The sequence below is a fragment of the Cryptomeria japonica genome, chromosome 11, assembly GCF_030272615.1.
Source record: "Cryptomeria japonica chromosome 11, Sugi_1.0, whole genome shotgun sequence".
NCBI classification, from domain to species: domain Eukaryota; kingdom Viridiplantae; phylum Streptophyta; class Pinopsida; order Cupressales; family Cupressaceae; genus Cryptomeria; species Cryptomeria japonica.
In genome coordinates, this window is record NC_081415.1 from 221,276,153 (window position 1) to 221,299,893 (window position 23,741).

Below are 23,741 nucleotides of genomic sequence, written 5' to 3' on the forward strand. Positions count from 1 at the left end.
ATTATGGGACCGATGACATCTAACAATAGGTACCATCATTCATTGGATAACCAAAGATCAACAGCTTAAGGTGGATTTTGGTACAAATGTGGGAAGTTAACACATTTGTGAGAACTTCGCCCGGAATTGAACTTTTTAAATTTAATTAAATGTAATTAAGTCTATAAAGCTCTTTTTCGGGTGGAAGTTTAAAATGATTAAATAGACTTAAAAAATAGTGCCAAAAAGTGACACGAGTATGGTGACGTGCTTGAAAAATGGTAGAAGTCATGGGACCCATGACATCTGACAACTGGTACCATCATCTGTTGGATGAGCAAAGATCAATGGCTTAGGGTGGATTTCGGCCCAAATGTGGGAAGTGAACACATTTGTGAGAACTTCACCTGAAATTGAACGTTTTAAATTTAATTAAATATAATTAAGTCTATAAAGCTCTTTTTCGGGCGGAAATTTAAAATGATTAAACAGACTTAAAAAATAGACCCAAAAAGTGACATGAGTATGGTGACATGCCCAAAAAATGGCAGAAGTCATGGGACCCACAACATCTAATAATAGGTACCATCGTCTATTGGATGAGCAAAGATCAATGACTTAGGGTCAATTTCGGCCCGAATGTGGGAAGTGAACACATTTGTGAGAACTTAGCCCAAAATTGAATGTTTTAAATTTAATTAAATATAATTAAGTGTATAAAGCTCTTTTTCAGGAGGAATTTTAAAATGATTAAACAAACTTAAAAAACAAACCCAAAAAGTGACACGAGTATGGTGATGTGCTTGAAAAATGGCAGAAGTCATGGGACTGACGACATCTGACAGCAGGTACCATCATCTTTTGAATGAGATAAGATCAATGACTTAGGGTGGATTTGAGCCCAAACGTCAGAAGTGAACACATTTGTGAGAACTTCACCCAGAATTGAACATTTAAAATTTAATTAAATATAATTAAGCTATAAAAAAATTTTGGGTGGAAGTTTAAAATGAACAAACAAACTTAAAAAATAGTCCCAAAAAGTGACACAAGTATGGTGACGTGCCCAAAAAATGGGAGAAGTTATGGGACCCATGACATCTGACAATAGGTACCATTGTCCATTGGATGAGCAAAGATCAATGGCTTAGGGTGGATTGCAGCCCGAATGTGGGAAAAGAAAACATTTGTGAGAACTTCGCCCAGAATTGAACATTTACATTTAATGTCCTCAAAATTTATATTGAAGTAATGAATGTTTTGTCCTTCGACATCGAATAGTTATTAATAATAATTAATAAAATTACAACATGATTCTAGATATTTTGCCCTTTAGGTATTACTTTTGTACTTTTCAGAGTTTTCAAAATAAGACTCATTAATCATAATCATATTTCATTTCATGGACAAACTAGTAAATCGAGGGAGATTCAGAAACAACTACTATATTGAGGAATGCAAGTTGCAATAGAGACTGGTTGCACCAATCTAGTGAAATAGAAATTCCGGGTAAAATCTAGAACACTTACATCCCACCTTTTTTGCTTTTTTTAATCTCGTGGTCCAATTTGAGGGTTAGCATTTTAAGGTTTTTATCTAGCATTATTTTGAATTATTAACAATAATAGCGATGGGGAAAACAGGAAGCCAAGTGAAAAAAAAAAATGTACCTAATCGAACTGGTTAAAACACCAGGTTTCATTGATGAATACCATGATATTTATGACCCTGCTATCCATGGTGAAAATTATATCATAGATATTAGATGTGCATTGTCTAGTAAGGTGGTAGATGCATCCAGGGCAAAATTCACTATTTTCAACCTGATGTTAAAACAAAGAACAGATAAAATCGCATCGTGGGATGTTGGATTGGGAAGCATGGTGTTACCTAAAGTATTCCCTTGCCCTAATTTTGTCATGGTGTGTGCCAAAAATTATGATGAAGATAAAAAAGAAATTGTCAATAAAAATACAAACAAGGAAATTCTATCCATAAACGAGGAAGAATTTGCTCATTTGTTGAACCTAGGATTTGAAGCACAAAACTCAAATTTCCAAATTGACATAGGAAAGCTGGCAGGGAATTATGAGAGTCTTGATCCAAGTCATAGAGATTCATTTATCAAAGCTCTAATAAAGAGTGGTATTCAGTTGGACCAGAATCATAAGCCTTCTTATGATTCTAACATTTTTGTTCCATGGGTTGGGGATACTATTTCCTTGTTGTCGTTTTGCTTGGGATTGGAAAATGATAGGGAAGTGGATGCAAGCCTTCTTGAAATGATTTATAATATCCATTGTGTAGGCCACCTATTAAGATATAATTTTATTGAGCACATTGTTTGATCCATGCAAAAACAATTACTAATGATCAAAAAAGTTCCTATAAGACATTTAGGTTCTCATCCTACTTGTGCTATCTCCTTCTATCCAAGTATCATGAAATATTTGAGACCAACAATCTTCAAATTGTGAACTATAAGATTGACGAGAAGACTCGGAATAGAATAGAGTGTCCAATATATGAATGGACACCAAAGATAAGGATGCATGATAACAAAAAGAACTACAACCATTTTGTAGACTTCTCTTTGGCACCAATGTATAATGAAATTACAAGCACTCCAATGCCTAGGTTGCATGTGTCTTGTAGAGATTGCATTCAACTTGGAAGTCAAATAGATTTGGCTGACTGGTTCTTCATGGAAGAATTCATTGTGTTAAGGTTTTACGAATCGACAATAAAACCATTTAAACTTCCAATACATGTGACAGAGAGGGTATTTGCATTGGAATATGTACAGCAATTGGAGAGCAGAGATAGGCACTTCCATGGTTAGAAAAAGAAGAGCATATTTCCTTCCTTGCCTTTCTCATGTGAAGGGTTCACATTTGAGAGAGAAGAATTCAATGTGGCACATGATTTTTTGACAATTTTTAACTTTGGTGATGAGGGTCTTGATAACTCAATGATGAGCGGATAGTACCAAACTGGTACTAAGAGGGGGGGGTGAATTAGTATAGACAAAAACACAATCTTAAACTGGTTTGTTAGCAGACACTATGCATTGATAGACAAATAGTATTGCTGGTCTTTAAATAGAGTACAATCAGTAAAACTCAGAATAACTGAGACAAGCATAAACTGGTTGACACTAATCTTCTCATACAATCTAACACTTCATTTCCATTTCTTCCTAATGCATGAACAGGTAATCTATCATCAAAGATATATATATAATCAACTAGATCAACATGATTCACCGCTTAACAGAAAACAACATATCATCACAAAAAGAAAACATCACATATGACACACATATTTTTCACGTGGAAACCCAACTGGGAAAAACCACGATGGGGATGAATAGCCACAAGCTTGTCTTTTAACTCTTTAGAATTCTTCTTTGTTAGGAGCCTTGTCTGGTTAAAGACTGATACAATAGGTTCTATTAGGAACTGATCCTGTAAGGGATCACCCAGTTAAGGGATGGCTAGAATACCCAGTTAAGGGTTAAACCAGGTTAAAGGTTACCTTGTTAAAGGATTTCAAGAACTCAATAGCTTTGAGTCACCCTGTTAAAGGATTTACAGCAAGTCGGTTAAGGCTACCCTATCAAGGGATTTCTCAGCTATTGAAGTGGTTAAAGATCAATAGGTATTACAATGATCTGATGATAGCACTCAATGCCAATGCAGATCCACTTTAGCTCCTCTTCACCTTCTACACTTGCACTCTATAGATATCACTTCTCTCCTCCGGTCTGGCAAGAATCATGTATCACTTCACTTGGATACACACACACAACTTTTGCCAACAACCTCAGAAGGAAACACAACATCAACCTTATAGGGAAACATATAGGTCAGTAGCATAAACCCTAAACCCTAAACCTGTTAGGTTAAGCAATTCAAATGGTCCAATCCTGACCATTGAGCATATTGCATTAAATGCAATAGTCTTGACCTAATCTCAAGACGTTCTCCATCGTTCATTTTCCACTGATTTCATGGTGGCTGATAACCCATCATGCATTATCACCGTTTATAGACTTTGCACATTCCCGAGGTAGACAGGGACAATCTCCTTCATGCAAGATCCTTCATGTGCACAAGGCTAACATGGCAACATGATCTATTCTTCGTTACACTGCTAACTCATCACACAAGGTCACCAATTGAGTCACATAGGCTTGAGGTACTTCAACCGGAAACCTTGAGACTACCAACTGGTAGTCATACAAAGGTTCCATCTACCGGTTCCCATATCAACATGTCGGTTCACCTTGAACAAACATGTACCGGTTCCCATATCAACATGCCAGTTCACCTTGAACAAACATACCACTTCACTCTGGCACATATACCCGTTCTCACATCTACCGATTCACACATCTACCGGTTCACACATCTACCAGTTCACACATATATCGGTTCTCTCTTCTCACATATTGACATCAATGACAACATACAATGTCATTATGTCCTCATACAAGTTCACATAATGCCAACAATCTCCCCCTTTCGCATTGATGGCAATATTCAAAGATATCTCTCCACTTCACATCTTCTCTCCCAATTTCTACAGATATCTTCTTTGCTTCACATCTTCTCCCCCTTTGACAACAATGCCAAAGTGGAGGCACAAGCTTTCCTCTTCCATTATGTTGCTCCCCTTGAGGAGTAGCATCCTTCAACACATCAATCCAAAAAAAATTTGACTGTGCAATACTGGACTGATGTGGAGCAAATACTTTTAGTTCACCTCCTGAAGGGGCAGTACACCTAATTCACTTCTTAAGTACATAAATGTGGCCTTTGGGAGAGGCTTAGTGAATATGTCTGCTAGTTGCTCCTTACTGGAAACATGTTCTAGTGCAATCTCTTTATTCTGAACCTTTTCCCTCAAGAAATGATACTTTAGCTCAAAATGCTTGGTTCTAGAATGTAAAACTGGATTCTTTGAAATATTGATAGCACTTGTGTTATCACATAATATACTTACTAGTTTAGATACAAGAACTTTGAAGCCATTTAATACATGCTTCATCCAAATTGTCTGAGTGCAATTCATGAATGTTGCAACATACTCCGCTTCTGCCGTAGACTAAGAGATACAACTTTGCTTCTTACTCATCCATGAGACCAGTCTACCACTGAGAAAGAATGCACCACTGGTTGTGCTCTTCTGGTCATCCACATTACCTACCCAATCAGCATCTGTGAATACTTTCAAGTTGAAATCATTGCTATATGGGTACCACAATCCATAGTCAATTGTTCCCTTTAGATACCTAAGAATCCGCTTGACTGCAACCAAGTGGGATTCTCTTGGACTTTTTTGGAACCTTGCAGTAATGCCAATTGCATGTGCAATATCCGGTCTGCTATGCACTACATAATGCAACTTACCAATCATTGATCGGTATTCCTTCTCATCAACTAGTGTTGACTCATCCTCTTTTGATAATTTGCAACCGGTCACCATTGGTGTACCAATCGGTTTGCTATCTTCCATGCCAAAAGTCTTCAACACCTCTTTGACATACTTGGACTGAGTGATAAAGGTTCCATCTTTCATCTGCTAAATCTACAGTCCAATGAAGAACTTAATCTCCCCTATGAGTGACATCTCAAACTCTTTCTTCATCTCATCTACAAACTCATGACTCATCATGTCATCTCCACAAAAGATAATGTCATCAACAAATACCTCACAGATCAGGATCTGATCTCCTTCAGATTTCAAGTAGATATTGCTATCTTCACTTGTCACTGTCACTTGTCAGATTTCTAAGTGCCTGTTTTAGACCATATAAGGCTTTATGTAGCCTACACACCATGTCACTGTCTTTAGATAGGGAAAAGCCATTTGGTTTCTCTATATACACCTCCTCTTCTAGTACACTATTTAGGAATGCAGATTTTACACCCATTTGATATACTTTGAATCCTTTGAAAGTAGCATATGCAAGAAGCATACGAACTCCTTCTAATCTAGCCACAGGAGCAAAGGTTTCTCCATAGTCTTCTACTTCTTCTTGGGCATATCCCTTGCACACCAATCTGGCTTTGTTTCTAATCACTGTGCCATCCTCATTAAGCGTATTTCTAAAATCCCATTTGGTACCAATGACATTTTTATGCTCTCGTCTGGGTACCAAGGACCATGTACCATTTTTCTCTATCTGGTTAAGTTCCTTTTCCATTGCCTTGATCCAGTCTTCATCTTTATGTGCCTCTTTGAATGATTTAGGCTCAAATTCAGAGATCATACATGATTTTTCTCTAATCTTCCTTCTTGTAAGGATTCCTGCATCCTTATCTCCTATGATCTACTTAGGATCATGATTCAGTTTTACATACCAAGGAATAGTCTTGACTAGTTCTTCTTGCTTTTCCTCTTCATCCTCATCTTCATCAGCATCAGCATTTACCAGTGTAGGGACACTATTACTGGTACTCAATTGATTGGAAACCGGTTCCTAGAAGGTTGCAACCAGTTCATCTGTTACTTGAATGCTGTCGATTTCCTCAGATTTTCTAGAGTTTTCATTAACTCTAACATTGATGCTTTCAACAATTTTCTGAGTCCTATTGTTGAAACACTTGAGAGCTTTTCTTTTGGTGGAATACCCTAGGAATATTCCCTCATCAAACTTAGCATCAAATTTGCTCTAGTGTTTTCTCTTCTTGATGTAACATTTGCTACCAAACACTCTAAAGTAGCTAACTATAGGTGTCTTACCGGTCCAATACTCATAAGGAGTTTTATCCTTACCTTTCTTGATGAGTACTCAGTTCATTGTGTAGACTAAAGTACTCACCACTTCTCTCCAAAAGGTGTGAGCAACCTTTCCTTGAATCAACATTGTTCTTGCTGCTTCAACCACTATCTGGTTGTTCCTCTCTGCTAGGCCATTCTGTTGTGGAGTCCGGGGGGTAGACAATTTCCTCTTGATGCCAAATTCTTCATAGTACTTGTTGAATTCACCAGAAGTGAATTCCCCTCCTTGATCAGTTCTAAGGCATTTGATTCTTCTACCACTTTCCTTTTCTACCAGTTCTCTGAAAGCTTTGAACTTTCCAAAAGCTTCAAACTTATCTTTCAAGAATGTGACCCACATCATTCTTGAGAAATCATCAATCAGAATCATGAAATACCTATCTCCTTGCAAACTTCTAGTTTTCATAGGACCACACAAATCAGTATGCACAAGATCAAGTAAATTGTTTGCAGTGAAAGATTTACCTTTGAATGTTGAGGAAGACATTTTCCCTAGTTGACATTCTCTGCACAAAGGATTTTCTAGTTTGCTCAGCACTAGCAATCCTCTAACTGCCTTGTTCTTACTGGCCTTCACAATGTTATCAAAGTTTATATGGTAGAGTCTCCTATGCCATATCCAGATATCATCAAACTTAGCCATAAGACAGGTACTGATATTAGCATTCAATTGAAATAGGTTACCTTTGGTCTACATACTAGTGGCCACAATTTCACCGTACTTTTCTTTGATTCTGCACAATCTATTCTTGAATTCCAGTGTGAGTCCACTATCATTCAGCTGGGCAAGACTCAAAGGTTGTGTTTGAGACCATCAACCCAATACACATTGTCAGCACTACTCTTTCCATTCATAGAGATGGACCCTCTTCCTTTAACCATACATGGTGCATCATTGCCAAAATGAACCACACCACCATCATATTCTTCCAAAGATAGAAAGATGCTCTGGTCACCAGTCATATGGTGACAACAGCCACTGTCAATAATCCACTCATTGGAATTATCAAAGTGGGAGACAAGAGCCTTCTTGTCTGACACATCCTCCTTTACAACAACAAAAACAATGTCTTCATTCTCTTCATCTTCTGATTCATTATCTATGACACATTCATCAACTGCAACAAAACAGTTTCTCTAGTTTCCTCCTTTGAATTTCTTGAACCTTTCCAGTTTATCCTTGTTGTCACTATTAGGACAGTTTATAGCAATATGTCCTATCTGGTTACAAGAAAAACATTTCAAAGGGAGCTTACCTCTGTATTTACCAGTTCCTTTTGGAAGTTTCCTAGCAAAAAGAGATTCAAATTCCATCAGAAACTCCTCATCATCCGTCACTCTGCTCTATCTTGTTTCATCACTGGTGCTTGCTTCTTTTCCGTTTTTGGATGGTACAGCAGAGGCTTTAAAAGCTGATTTAGTCTTTGGAACACTGCCATCAAAACTGTTCAGCTCATAGGCTATCAGCTTTATAATGATGGAGTCTAGGGATACCTTAGTCTTGTCAATCGATCTCAACTCCTGAATAGTAGCAACCCTTATTGCATAGATCAGTAGTAAGGATCTCATAACTTTTCTCACTACAGTGGAATCTTCTATTTTACCACATGAACTCTTGATATCTCTGACAACAATTTTAATTCTTATTCCAAACTATTGAATGGTTTCACCTTCAACCATCCACATGTCTTCAAACTTCCCTCTAAGGATTTCTTCCTTAGCTTGTTTTACATGCTCATCACCACCATAGATACTTTCAAGAGTATCCCATACTTCTTTGGGATTTACTTTATCTTGGGCATCAATAACATCAATGTTAGATAAACTACTAATTAGGGCTTCTATGACTTGCCCATTCTCCTATATCTCTCTCTTTTGGTCATCAGTGAGAGTACCGGTAGGGACAACATAAGCATTCTCAACATAGCTCCAGTGTTGAGCACCCATGCTTCTAATGAATATCTTCATTCTATCCTTCCATATACTGAAGTTATCTCTGTTGAACTTTGGACCTTCTCTCTTCATCCTTGGACTAGGATCTTTTCCTCAAGCGGTTAAGCTTATAACATAGAGGACCTAGAGGATGCTTTGATACCAATTGATAACTCAATGATGAATGGATAGTACCAAACTGGTACTAAGAGTGGGGGTGAATTATTACAGACAAAAACACAATCTTAAACAGGTTTGTCAGCAGACACTATGCATTGACAGACAACTAGTATTATCGGTCTTTAAATAGAGTACAACCAGCAAAACTCAGAATAACTAAGACAACCATAAACCAGTTGACACTAATCTTCTCATACAATCTAACACTTCATTTCTATTTCTCCCTAATGCATGAATAGGTAATCTATCATCAAAGATATATATATAATCAACTAGATCAACATGATTCACCGCTTGACAGAAAACAACATATCATCACATGAAGAAAACATCACATATGACACACATATTTTTCACGTGGAAACCCAACTAGGAAAAAACATGGTGGGGATGAATACCCACAAGCTTGTCTTTGAACTCTTTAGAAGTCCACTTTTTTAGGAGCCTTTTCTAGTTAAAGAATGATACAATAGGTTCTATTAGGAACCGATCCTGTTAGGGATCACCCTATTAAGGGTTAAACCCAATTAAAGGTTACCTTGTTAAATGATTTCAAGAACTCAATAGCTTTGAGTCACCCTATTAAAGGATTTATAGCAAGCCAATTAAGGCTACCCTGTCAAGGGATTTCTCAACTGTTGAAGTGGTTAAAGATCAACAAGTATTACAATGATCTGATGATAGCACTCAATGCCAATGCAGATCCGCTTTAGCTCCTCTTCACCTTCTGCACTTGCACTCTGCAGATATCACTTCTCTCCTCCAGTCTAACAAGAATCATGTATCACTTCACTTGGATACACACACACAACTTTTGCCAACAACCTCAGAAGGAAACACAACATTGACCTTATAGGAAACAGATAGGTCAGTAGCATAAACCCTAAACCCTAAACCTATTAGGTTAAGCAATTCAAACGGTTCAATCCTGACCATTGAGCACATTGCATTAAATGCAATAGTCTTGACCCGATCTCAAGAGGTTCTCCATCATTCATTTTCCATCGATTTCATGGCGGCTGATAACCCATCACGCGTTATCACCATTTACAGACTTTGCACATTCTTGAGGTAGATAGGGACAATCTCATTCATGCAAGATCCTTCACACGCACAAGGTTGATGTGGCAACATGATCTATTCTTCATTACACTGCTAACACATCACACAGGCTTGAGGTATTTCAACTGGAAACCCTGAGACTACTAACCGAAAACCCTAAGACTACCAACCAGTAGTCATACAAAGGTTCCATGTACTGGTTCTCATATCAACATGCTGGTTCACCTTGAACAAACATGTACTAGTTCCCATATCAATATGTCGGTTCACCTTGAACAAACATACTGCTTCACTTTGGCACATATATTGGTTCTCACATCTACCAGTTCACACATCTACTAGTTCACACACATACCAGTTCTCTCTTCTCACATATTGACATCAATGACAACATACAATGTCATTATGTCCTCATACCGGTTCACATAATGCCAATAGGTCTCTGGTAGTATGATCTAATCGGTGTAGTTCAAACAAGGCTTAAGAAAAATGGGAACTCTTCAGCATTATGTCAACATGAAAGTAAACCATTGCTAGAAAATATTAGAAACATGGACTCCTAGGATGAGGTAAAAAAAGAGATGGATAAAATTGTAGTTGACAATAACATTTCAATAGAAGAAATTTCATCACAAATTATGGCATTGCACACACAGAGGACAACAAAGGAGGGCCAGGGCATCCAAAATAGGAGGTCCTACAATTTCTACCAAAAATCTGCTAATCCATCTAACAAATCTATTCCCAAATCAATTATGCAAGAATGTAAAGATAATTTTTGGAGTCAAACCAAAATAAATGATTTTTGGACTATGAGGAAGAATCTAGCATCGATGAGGATGAAGAGTTTAGCAAATTGTGGAATATGGAGCATCCCACAACAACATATGACATGAGTGAAGATGATGATGAGTATGAGGTTGAGCCCACTCCAATAACTACTACAGTCCCTAAAATATTAGGTGGAGTCAATGAGTCCATGAAAGAAAAATATAGCAAAGGGGCAAGCATTGTGGAGAAAATGGGTTTTGAAGGTGGTGGTCTAGGTCGCAGAGGAGAGGGAATTTGGTATCCACTTCAGGTACAGCTTCATCAGATTCAAAATAAAAAGCTCTTGTTAAACTAGTCATTGGACTTGATTCTTTAGATCCATCATGGATAGGTATTACTCATTACCCTCAAGGTCCACCTACATTTGTTTCAAGATCAAATCCACAACCACCACCACATCATGGTATTCCCATTTTTGGTGAATCAAGTGCCACCGCCACAGGTGGGGAATCTGGGGATAGTATTCCCATTATTGTTTAGTCAAGTGTCGCTGTGACTAGTGGGGTTGGCATGGGTACTACTACTGATACTAGTTGTCTTAGTGTTGGACAAGGGCTACAATAAAATATCTCTCGCAAGAGGCCACTAGTGGTAGATACTCATATTATTCAAAATCCTATATCAAGTGCCACTGACACTACAAAACAATCATTTGCAGCTTTAGATCACACACCTCAAAAGATTATGAAAACTACACATGAAAGTGTCAATGGGAGTGGGACAGGATCAAGAATTGTTGTTGGTAATCCTAGTCAAACATTAGTTAAAACTACAGGAACAAGTGGAACTAAAGCCTTTGTTATTCCTATGTCACCTTTCAAACATTCAATTGCTTCAGCAAGCCCAGATTTTCAATTTCATGATTACTATGAAAAATATGAATACACAAAAAAAGCAAATAAAGAAAAAAAGAAAGCATTTCATAGGGTTTTCCTGACTGAAGTTTTAGATGAACAACCTACAAGGAACAAGGTATTTCCAACATATGACCCACATAAAGATATGATGGAGTTCATGGTTCTTATGCCCCCGACCCCAACTAAAGATAAAAATCCACCACATAGTCAGATATATCCCTCTGAATTTCAAGTTAGCACCCTCCAAATGGATTTTTCTAAAGTCCATAATGTGGACAAAATTAGTGTGTCAAAAAGGACTAACGACGTGGTCTAAACTTCATTGCTAAAGGTGGAGAGAGAAAAAAATAAACTAGAGAAACAAATAGAAAAGTTATAGGCAAACCTGGCAAATGAAAAATCAAGGAGTAAAGCAGCAAATAACAAGTGCAATGATTTATAGAAAAGGATAAAAAAATCAGGCTCTACAGTAGAAATTGCAGAGCAGGAGAAGATGGATGCAGAATTGAAGAACCTGACAGAAAAACTGGCTAAAAGTAGTAAAAAAATTGATGAGGAAAGAGCCAGTTTTCAAAAATTATACAAAAGTTATGAGTTTGCTGCTGCCAAAATAAGAAAAATATAGGACCTATTAGATTGTGGGAAGGAAAAGGAAAAACATTTGCAAGAGGAAGTAGAGGAAGAAAGAAAAAAATGTGCACAAATGCAAGAAGACCTGCACAATGAAAATGATAAAATAAAAACTTTGGAGGATAGATTGAAAGATAATATGAAAAATACAACGAAGTATATACAAGAAAACATTTGGTGGCAAATAATGCAGAGGAGTGACAACTACTTGGCATCCAAGGGAATTAAGAGCTGCATTGATGCCATAGTTAAGACATCATCTATCATTCAAAAATGCTAGAAACTAAGGGAAACATCATAAGTTATGGAAAAATGTGGAAAAAAGGTATTGAAGCTTTAAGAAAAGAAAAATAATCTGATTAAACTTGGTTTGCCTAAGACTGTTGACCCATCAAATAAATTCATTGGAAAAGAAGCTTACAAAAAAAGAATGGAGATAAAAATGAAGTCTGATTTAGACTTGCTTCCTATAGACACAACTCCCCAAAGCTTTCTGGAATTCATCCAACCATTTACAACTCTAGATTCGGTATTGGATGAAACAGTGATGTCAAGTCAATCTTCTAAATATGGATTGTTGACGAAGTTGCAGTTGACTTTCCATAGTTTACAGAATACTGACCTTCCATCAGATGAAGAGTGGAGCACCCTACAAAAACTAGGATAGAAATCTTAAGAATCATAGTATGTATTGCATAATTTTCTTCTTTTACTCTTAATTTCAAGGTTTTATGCTTTTTTTGTTTGGAATTTGGCATCACTTGAAATAACTCCGTTTTGTGAATAGGAAAAAACCAGCACTCGCTATTGCTAATTTGCTAATTCAACCTATGAATCTATGATGCATAGTGCAAAACTTCAGCCAGTAAATTTGTATTCTCAAATTCTCCCAAGCTTTAACATTTATGCATTTCTCTACTTCTGATTACTAGGTTTTAGGCACTGCTATTATCTATATTTAATTTGTCATTGTTGGTGTAAATAAATATTCATTATGGATATTATTACATTTTACTTAAGTTAACTTAGGATAATGCATCTCTTCCTAGTTTGGATTTGAGACACTTAGGGAAGTGTGCACATAGGGGTAGAACTTGTAGGAGAAATTCCACCTTTTGTGGTCTTATTTTGCTGTTACACTCCACATTTGATGGGTATCCACCTCTTGTGGAATATTATATTATTTCTCCTACCTACCCTTAGTATTTCTTACCTACCCTTGTTTCTCATTGAGCCACATGTCATGATTGTGTGCTCATACATCCATTTGGCCTTGCCTATATAAGCAAGCCTATATTCATTGTATTAATGAATCCAGTTGATCATTTTCATATTGATGAGAATACAGTTTGTTCTTGTCATTCTTTTGTCTCTATTTTTATACTTTTCATTGTGCCCTTGATCTTGGCAAAATCCCACATGGTATCAAAGCCATTGGGGCTTCATTGATTGGTTTTTGGAGACATTGTGGAAGGCTTCTATTTTTGGATCTGAGGAACAATTCTTTTTGGAGGCATCTTGGAGCATTTTCGACCTCACCATTGCGTCCGAGAGGCCGTTTCCATAAAAATCGAGTATAAATTCAACCTATTTTGGTGAAAATCAATTTTTGGGTGTGGAGGAAATTTTCTGCCCAATTTGGGCAGTATGGTACGGAATTTTCAGATTTTTTTCAAAAAAAAGAAAAAAAAATTATTTTTTTCTGAAAATTATTTTCTAGTTTGAAAATTTGTTTTTGAAAAAAAAAAAAAAAAAAAATTTGAAAATTATTTTTGGGATCCATACCTTCTGCCCAGTCAGCAGAGCACAGTCAGCACCCAATCAACAGCACCCAGTTAGTGCCCAGTCAGTGCCCAGTCAGCATTTTTTTTGAAAATTTTTAGACCCCTCTCCATTGAGCAGTTTGGATTTTTGGGTCAACTTTGGAGGCCCATAACTTGCTCAATTTTGCTCCTTTTTGGGTGCAATTTTTTTTGATTTGGTCTAATTTTTCGTGCTCTTCACAGTGGTGTGGTTAGTTTCTAGTTTTTGTGCACAGGTTTTTTAGAATTTTCAGATTCTCTCAGCTGTATCTATCCAATCCTCAATTCTGCAACTTCAAAGGCCTCGTTTGAGCTCATACGACCTCCTTTTCAAGTGCCATTTTTTTTAAAGTACATGTTTTTTCATCTACTTTCATAATCTATGATTAGATTTTAGAGATTTTAAGTAGAAATTGTACTTTCAAATATTGGTTTTATTTGACCTATTTGGTACTGGTAAATTGCTTGGATCTTAGTTTAGATCTCTTGCATTATTAGTTTGAGTCTCTTTTGGCCTTATTGAGGCAGTCGTAAAATTAAAATCAGAAGTCCACTTTGCCATTTTTTGCAAGTGGCCCATTGTACATGCACTAAGTATAAAGTGCCAAATCATCCATCACTTTTGGGGGGGTTCTTTGATTGAGTGAATTTGGGGGGGTGTCTTGTGTGATTGTGTCTCTCTTTCCTTGTGCTCTTTCATTTTTGTTGCAATGAGTCCTCATAAATTTCCACCTTTAACTCCACATAATTATGCATCATGGAAAATTAAAGTATGGAGCAAATTAATGGAAAAAGGTCTCACGCATTACATAGATGGAACAATAGCAACACCACCTAATCCTAAGGCTGATCCTAATGCTCAGTTAGAATGGCTCACTAAGAATTGCATGGCTCTTGGAACTTTGTGCAAGTATGTATCAGATGACCTCATCTTTCATATTGAAAAGTGTACTACACTCAAAGATGCTTGGGATATGTTTCAGAAATTGTATGGTCAAGTTGATGAAATCAGAGGTTATAAGATTGACAATGAGCTCACCAACTTGGATCCCGAGAGTTTTGATATAATCCAAGATTATGTCACCAAATCAAATGAGCTAAGAGAAAAGCTTAAGGATTGGGGAATTGACAAAAAGGATGCTTAGTTGATATTCAACTTGTTGGACAAGCTTGCACTAGAATATGCAACATTTGTGTCTAGCTTCCAAACTCATCATTTGATAGTGGAGAGTCCCTATGTTATGCATTCATTTGATGCTTTCATAGAAATGTTGATATTGGACCAATCTAAGTTGTTGAACATGGGGCTTCTCAAGTCTTCAAAGTCCCAGGCTTTGGTGGCTAATCAAGGGAATCAAGGAAGTCAAGGCAAAGATTCCAACAAGAAGAAGAAGCACTCCAAGTCTAAGCCACAACAGGAAAAAGGACAATCATCCTCTCCATCACAAGGTGATTTTTCATCCTCTTCCAAGAAGGGGACACCACCTAAGAAGGATAAGTCAACTTGTGCATATTGCAAGAAGTATGGTCATGATGAGCATCGATGCCACACCAAGCAAGTTGATGAGTTGACAAATCTTCTCAAGAAAAAAAACATCAACTTGCCATTTGCCTACACAAAGAAGGATTCAACTCCTTCCTCTTCCTTAGGGAAAAGGGCAAGCATTTGTGGCTACTATAGGTTCTTCATAGCAGTGGATACTTGACTTAGGTGCCTCATATCAAATGGGTTCTACAAAGGAGTAGTTTTCTTCATTGGAGCCATATAAGGTACCTCACATTTACATAGGTGATGATACACAAGTAGAGGTTGAAGGGAAAGGTTCAGTTGACATGGATGATGGAACATTTGAGAATGTTCCTTTATGTTCCTAACTTGTGTACCAACCTTCTCTCTATCTACCAAATCACTCACCATGGGAATGGGAAAAAGGTTGAGTTTACACTAGATTTAGTTGTGGTAAAGGAACTTGATGGTGATGCCTTGGTAGCAGTGGGACAAGTCAATGACAACTCAAGGCTTTATTCATTCTCCCACTTTGTGCCAAGTTAACCTTCTAGGGCCTTCCTTACTCATTCAAATTCAGAAAGTGAGCTATGGCATGAGTGGTTTGGTCACCTCAACTACCGCTATCTTCAGCAGCTTAGCACTAAAGACATGGTCACAGGTCTACCTTGAATTAGTTTTTCAGAGGGTGTATGTTTAGGTTGTTCCATGGGCAAGCATCTTGAGGAAAAGTTTGATAAGGGGAAAGCTTGGAGAGATTTGGAAGTTCTTCAACTTGTTCACAGTGATGTAGCAGGTCCATATCCAGCACCTTCATTTAGTAAGGCCCGCTTTGTCCTCACCTTCATTTATGACTACTCCTGCTTCACTTGGGTCTACTTTCTTATTCATAAGAGTGAAGTATTTGACAGATTTCAGGACTTCAAGACTCGTGGAGAAGCAATCTAGGAAAGTGGTGAAGATTCTTCGCATAGATAATGGAAGGGAATATGTGAACAAAAGACTTGAGGTTTTTTATACATTTGAGGGGATTTATCTTCAACATTCTATAGCATACACTCCATAGCAGAACAGAGTTGCAAAATGCAAGAATAGAAATCTCAAAGAAATGGCTAGCTATATGATTCATGCACGTTCTCTTGATCTCGCCTTTTGGGCCGAGGCTATCAATTGTGCCACACACATCCAAAATCAGGTTCCTCACAAAGCTTTGCAAGGTATTACTCCTTTTGAGGCTTAGGCTAGTAGGAAACCGATTGTGAGACATTTAAGAGTCTTTGGGTGTCCAGCATGGGCTCGCATACCTCCATAGAAATGCAAGGCATTGGAACCACAGAGTCAACCTTGCATATTTGTTGGATATCCTGAGGGTGTTAAGGCATATAGATTGATGGATCCTGAGACACATGAGGTATTCATTGAGAGGAGTGTTCACTTTGAGGAAATCTCTCCTAGCTTAGCCTCTCTACCTCCTCCACCTTCCTCTGTTGTGGATAGTGATGTTAGTGATTCAAATGATGAGACTCCTTCAACTTCGACTTGCAGGATTACACCTCCGCAGGGTCCACTTGCAATTGAGGAGCCTTGTTCTCCACCTCCACCTAGATTTCATTGGGCTCGATAGACACTTGAGTCCACGGGTTCTCTTGTTGGGGATCCTTCAAATACATGGAGAACTTGATCACAACATCAGGATCTTCTACATGCATTCATTACTACTGCTTCTGATCCACAGACATTTCGGGAAGCATCAGGGGTTCTTGAGTGGGACCAAGCTATGGAAGAAGAGTATAGTTCCTTGATGAGGAAAAACACATGGGATTTAGTCCATCTCCCTAAGGGGAGAAAGATGGTTTGATGTAAGTGGATCTATCAGACCAAGTTTGCAGCGGATGGTAGTGTGGATAAGTACAAGGCTCGACTTGTTGCAAAAGGTTTCTCCTAGGTAGTAGGTGTTGACTATACTAAGACCTTTGTACCCATAGCCAAGATGAACTCCATTCGCTTGACACTTGCTATTGTTGTAGCTCATGGTTGGGCTGTACATCAGATGGATGTGAAGAGTGCTTTTCTTCATGGTGATCTTGATGAGGAGATTTATATGGAGCAGCCACAAGGTTTCATCTAGGATACTTCCTTGGTTTGTAGACTAAGGAAATCTCTCTATGGCCTTAAACAGGCCCCCAAGGCTTGGTATGCCAAGATGGATTCCTTTCTTCTCTTAGTAGGGTTCACCAGGTGTCATTTTGATCTGAATGTCTACATTTTGCGATAGGATGACTCTCACTTAATACTTGTGCTCTATGTTGATGACTTGATCATTATAGGGAGTACCGCATCAATCATTAGCAGGGTCAAATCTTCTTTGCATGACAGATTTTCTATGACTGACTTGGGTCTTTTGCACTACTTTCTCAGGATAGAGATTTCACAGTCACCTTCTGGGATTACACTATCGCAGCCCAAGTATGCTCTTGATCTACTTGCATGCTTTCATATGGCTAATTGTAATCCTACCCCGACTCCCTTTCTTTTAGGAGTCAAGCTTGAGGCTTAGTGTTCTTCTCCACCAGTTGATGCCACTTTGTATCGTCAGCTTGTGGGTAGTCTCATCTACTTGACCCATACATGCCCTGATATTTCATTTGCAGTTGGCATGGTTTCCTGCTTCATGCAAGAACCACATGAACTTCATTGGAAAGCCGCCAAACACATCCTTCATTACATCTAGGGTACACATCACTATGGGATTCACTATGCAGCAGGCACAGGACTTTTCTTGGTTGGTTACACAGACTTCGATTGGGCTGGCAATCTTGACAATCATAAGTCTACTTTCAGTTATAGTTTTCACCCTGGTTCAAGCCCCATTTGTTGGCAGAGCAAGAAGCAACATGTTATTGCTCTCTCTTTGACTGAGGCTGAGTATCAAGGTGCTATTAACGTAGCTACTGAGACCATTTGGCTCCAGCAGATTCTCATAGAGTTTGGATTCACCACTCCATGGCCGACAGTTCTACATTGCGACAATCAGAGTGCTATTGCCATCTCAAAGAACCCGGTCCAGCACCAGTGGACCAAACACATCAAGATTCATATGCACTATATCCAAGAGCTCATTTAGGAGCAGGTCATTGATTTGCAGTATTGTCCTACAATGGAGCAGGTTGCTGACATATTCACCAAACCTTTCACCAAGAGTAAGTTCCAGCAGTTGCGAGCTCTCTTGGGGGTGCAGGATGTGTCATTAGGGGGGGTTAGCTGACTTCTCCTTCCTCTCTTATGGGGGCTGACTTTTTCCTCTTTGAGGTTGTCATGCCCAACTTTTGGGCACAAACGGAATAATTTTTTTTTTTTAAATACTTAACTAATTAACGAATTACTTAATTAATATAATGCAACTTTGTTTGGTCTTAACTATATTTGTGTAAATCAGGTAATTAAGTTCAATTAAGTGATAAGGTTAACTAAGTCATCTACGAGCTAAAATTTCTCCCAAAAAGATTATCACTAATCCCATTAGTAAATGATTAAAATTTTAAGCATAACGAAAAATCTCCGATTTAAATGATTCAAAATTTATCTTATCGTTCTAAACCACCTAGGTTATAAATTTGATTATTCTAGTAATTAAACCACCTCATAAAAATAAAATCCCCATGAGTTAAAAATACATTATAATTTATCGCTTAAAGGGCCCTCTTGCCCTTACAAATAGCATTGTGCTTATATTTTTTTTTGTCTCATCTGCCTAAGTAATCAAAATCTTCTTATAAAAATACTTCTACATTTGCCCAATATTTAAAAAAAATACAAAACTTAATTTTACATCTAGCAAATTTAGTCCAAATAAGTACTAAAATTAATCTACTTTTATATATATATATATATATATATATATATATATATATATATATATATATATATATATATATATATATATATATATATATATATATATACACATATATTTATTCACTAATAAATTTTATCTATGAATGTATTCTAAAGAAGGAGTGGGGCTTTTAATTTTATTATATTAAGTTACCCCTTTTTAAATATACCCACCACTTATCTATCTCCCTTTTTTTTTTAAAAAACACAAAGAACTATATGTGTTTGCCCTAACCCAAATTAGGGTTAGGGCATGTGTGTAAAACCTCCATACTTATCCTCCCTTTTTTGTGTGTGTGTGCTAGGTGTGTGCAGGGTCGGCGGCCACGGGAGGCGGCGCGCAGGGCCGAACCTGAAGCTGAGATTCTCTCTCTTTTTTTGTGTGTTTTAACTTGATAGAGGGCAGAGGGGCGAAGGAGGGCCGAGAGAGGAGGAACCGGGTGGAGTTTTTTTCTTTTTTGTTGTAGCCGCGACGTGGGGAGGGGACGTTGCGGAGTGGAGCACCGCGGACTGCGGACAGCGCCGCCCGTAGGCTGCGGACGTCTCCGCCCGCAGTCTGCAAGTGCCGTAGGCTGCGGGCACCGCCGCCCAAGGGCTGCGGCCCTCGTGTCTCATACAGAACGTGCCCTTGTTTCAAAAACATTTTTTTATTATTTTTTTTTGTGCTTTAAAAAAAATGTATAGCGCGAGGGTTAATATATCATGTTTTTTTTTAATGATTTCATTTTTATATATATATATATAAATATATATATATATACACATATATATATATGTATATATGTTGGTAAAACAAATATATATTGATTTTACTTTGAGATTGACAGGTTCAACACATAAACAAAATTATATAAGTGTGTATATATATATATATATATATATATATATATATATATATATATATATATATATATATATATATATATATATATATTTAGAATGGCTTATTTAACAAGATGGTTAGTTTTCTCTCTTTCTTCTGTAGAAATATCAGATCTGTAAATATATCATTTTTTTTTTTTTTTAAGAAACCGATTTTTCAAATAATACATAATGCTTAAAATGTATATATATATATATATATATATATATATATATATATATATGTATATATATATATATATATATATATATGTATATATATATATATATATATATATATATATATATATTTATATATGGTTATTTACCACTCTACTAGGCATATTTTTTTTTAAAACTAACAATGCATTCTATTCGCAACTAACAATGTAATCCTTTTGGGTAACAAAATAAACCTAAAACTAAATGTTAAATGCTTTCTTTTTTTGAAAGAATAGACTACTATAACAATTTTCATTTTCTGCAATAAATGGGAAAATGAATGACTGTTTTTAATTAAATTTACAGCAACATAATATCATAAAGCACATGTAGCAATAAATTTCATCCACTTGCAGAATTCATAAGAAATGCATTTATTTTCTTTCTTTTTGTAAAACATGAAAATTTACATACAACCTAATGCATTGCTTCTTTCATTTGCAACTAACTAAAGTAGGAAAGACATTATGTATTTCATTAACAAGTAGATACAAAATAATTTATGGATACAAATGGGGTGAAAACCCAACAATGTTTTTCTTTTCATGATAACATGAATGTAATACAACACTTTCTTTTCTTGAAAGTAAATACAACAAAAGCTCACATTTCTTCTTTTATACAAACTACAACTTTGAATACTTTTCCTATTTTTTTTTTTCAACACTTTCCTTCAACATAAAACAGCAACATAGCTCTTTAATCTTTATTTTCCCATCCCATGCAACTTGCAATAAAACACAACTTTGACCATGGAGAGCTCACCTCCTAGCCTAGGCTTACTAGAAGCCACCCCCGAGCTTGGAGAACCAAGCACTAGACAGGTTACAATCAAGCAAACTCCACAACAAACATAGGAAGACACTCAACATACAAATTTCCCATCCCAAGCTACACTTTCACCACATTCATGATGATTCTTCCATGGGTGGAAGTGGACCAAGTACCAATGGGGAGATTGCAAGCCAAATACAACACTAGCCACCTCATGGCAATACAAATGCAACAAAATACTTCCACATTCCTTATGCCCCCCAAAAGGCTCAAGGCCATATTTACTCCCCTTATGACCCCCAAATGCATACACAAGGCTATGCAACAAGGGTCACAAAGGACACCCTTGAGATCACTCTCCATAAGGAGAGCCTCTCACCCAAGGCTGTCATACTCCTTCCACCCCAAGATCTTCCTACCCTCCCAAGAGTAGGAGATCTTGGACACTCCCAAAAACAACAAGAACACAAAACAATACACATGGAAATGAAACTACACATTCTTTACTTCAACAAAAAAAAACTTCATAAAACAGTTTCTTTACAAGCATCTCTTTTCTTCAACAAAACAACATAAACTAACATAAACAACATAAACAAGAGGAGACAAAAACCAACCTTATTCTGCCAATAGGTATGCTAAAATTAGTTGGGGATGAGCTGCCCAATTCCACACAAACTTTTCTCCAAATTCCACCAAAAGTTCTATTCTACTACTAATTTTTCAAAACAAGGCATAATCTCCAAAAATGGAGAGTGGGTGATTACTCACTAAGTCTCCAATTCTTGCCTAAGAAGGCCTCTCACACACTTCCCAACCCCTTGGGTGAGGTGAGAGTTCCCATTGGTTGCCCTTCCCAAACTCTTACACATTACTAAAATTGGAAAGGAAAAAGGTGGAAGAAGATGGGGAAGAGAGTTTGACATCAAAAGAGAAGGTTGTCCATCCTAGGAGGAACTTTCTAAGTTGAATTTTCGTTCATCTTGGAAACACCACTTTTTGAAGTGACTAAATAGTCACATGGGAGAAGCCACATGTTTCAAAATACCCCTAACCCATAGGTATACCCTTTGGACCTTTGGAAAAGCCTTAAAACTGACCCTAGGAGTCCATTTAACCCTTTAGAAACCCAACTGAAGTTTACCTACGGGTCAAACTTGAGTTGACCACTCCCAAGACTCCCTACCCAAGGCAAATTTGGGACCACACTCATGTTTTTGAATGACTTTGGTAGAAACAAAACTCCCTCCAAGAGACAAGTCAAAATCAATGACACTAATCAGCACATGTGTCAAGTGACACAATAAAAATACAATATAAAAATCACACATGGAATTTGTCTCTTGTAGGATTACACATATACATATAGATTAATTTTAACACTCAAGCATCATACACTTCACAAATAAAATACATTACAAATGGGGTGTTGTCTCTCCAAATAGACAACTCCCGGCTTAACACACGCACATTGGTCTAGGTTTGGTTCTCCGTATAAATTCCATGGTCACATGGATAATTTTCCTGCGCATCTCAATTAACACATTAGTAATTCCAAATAATCACAATTATACATAATCAAATACATGGATTCCATTGCACATCAAACACTCATACATTTGGCAACAATAATTCAATATCTCATTCGTTCAAATTCGATTTCACATAAGCAATTAACATAATTTTCCAAAATTGAACCATTCCTAAATAAGCATCATTTTTCTATCATCAAAAGAAGTCCTGCAATTCCAATAATGATATTCACCATTTCAAAATAATTCTATTCTTGCAACATATATATAGTTTCATAATCATCATGCATAAAATAAAGCATCAACATATGTCAATGTGATCCAAATCATGGAATCATATAAGTTCTAAGTCCATAAAACATAAAATAAAGCATCCATAATAGTCTCAATATGCAAATAATTGAAAATGTCAAACTAAGTCAGGGTAGGGCCTCACAGAGGTTTTGTCCTTCTTCTTTGAGAGTCTTTTGTACTTTCATCTCTCTTTTGGGGGGGAGTTTTTTTCCCACTAGGTTTTCTCCCTTTCTCCATTTGTGAGAGATTGCTTTGTATAGTTTTGCTTGCATTTTCATATTGTACATGGGTACCTATCATGGCCTAGTAGCTGGGACCCATCTTGCATTGTTGACTTAAGTCTTCATTCCCCTAAGTTTCACTTAAGGGGGGGTGTTGGTGTAAATAAATATTCATTATGGATATTATTACATTTTACTTAAGTTAACTTAGGATAATGCATCTCTTCGTAGTTTGGATTTGAGACACTTAGGGAAGTGTGCACATAGGGATAGAACTTGTAGAAGAAATTCCATCTTTTGTGGTCTTATTTTGCTATTACACTCCACATTTGGTGGGTCATCCACCTCTTGTGGAATATTATGTTATTTCTCCT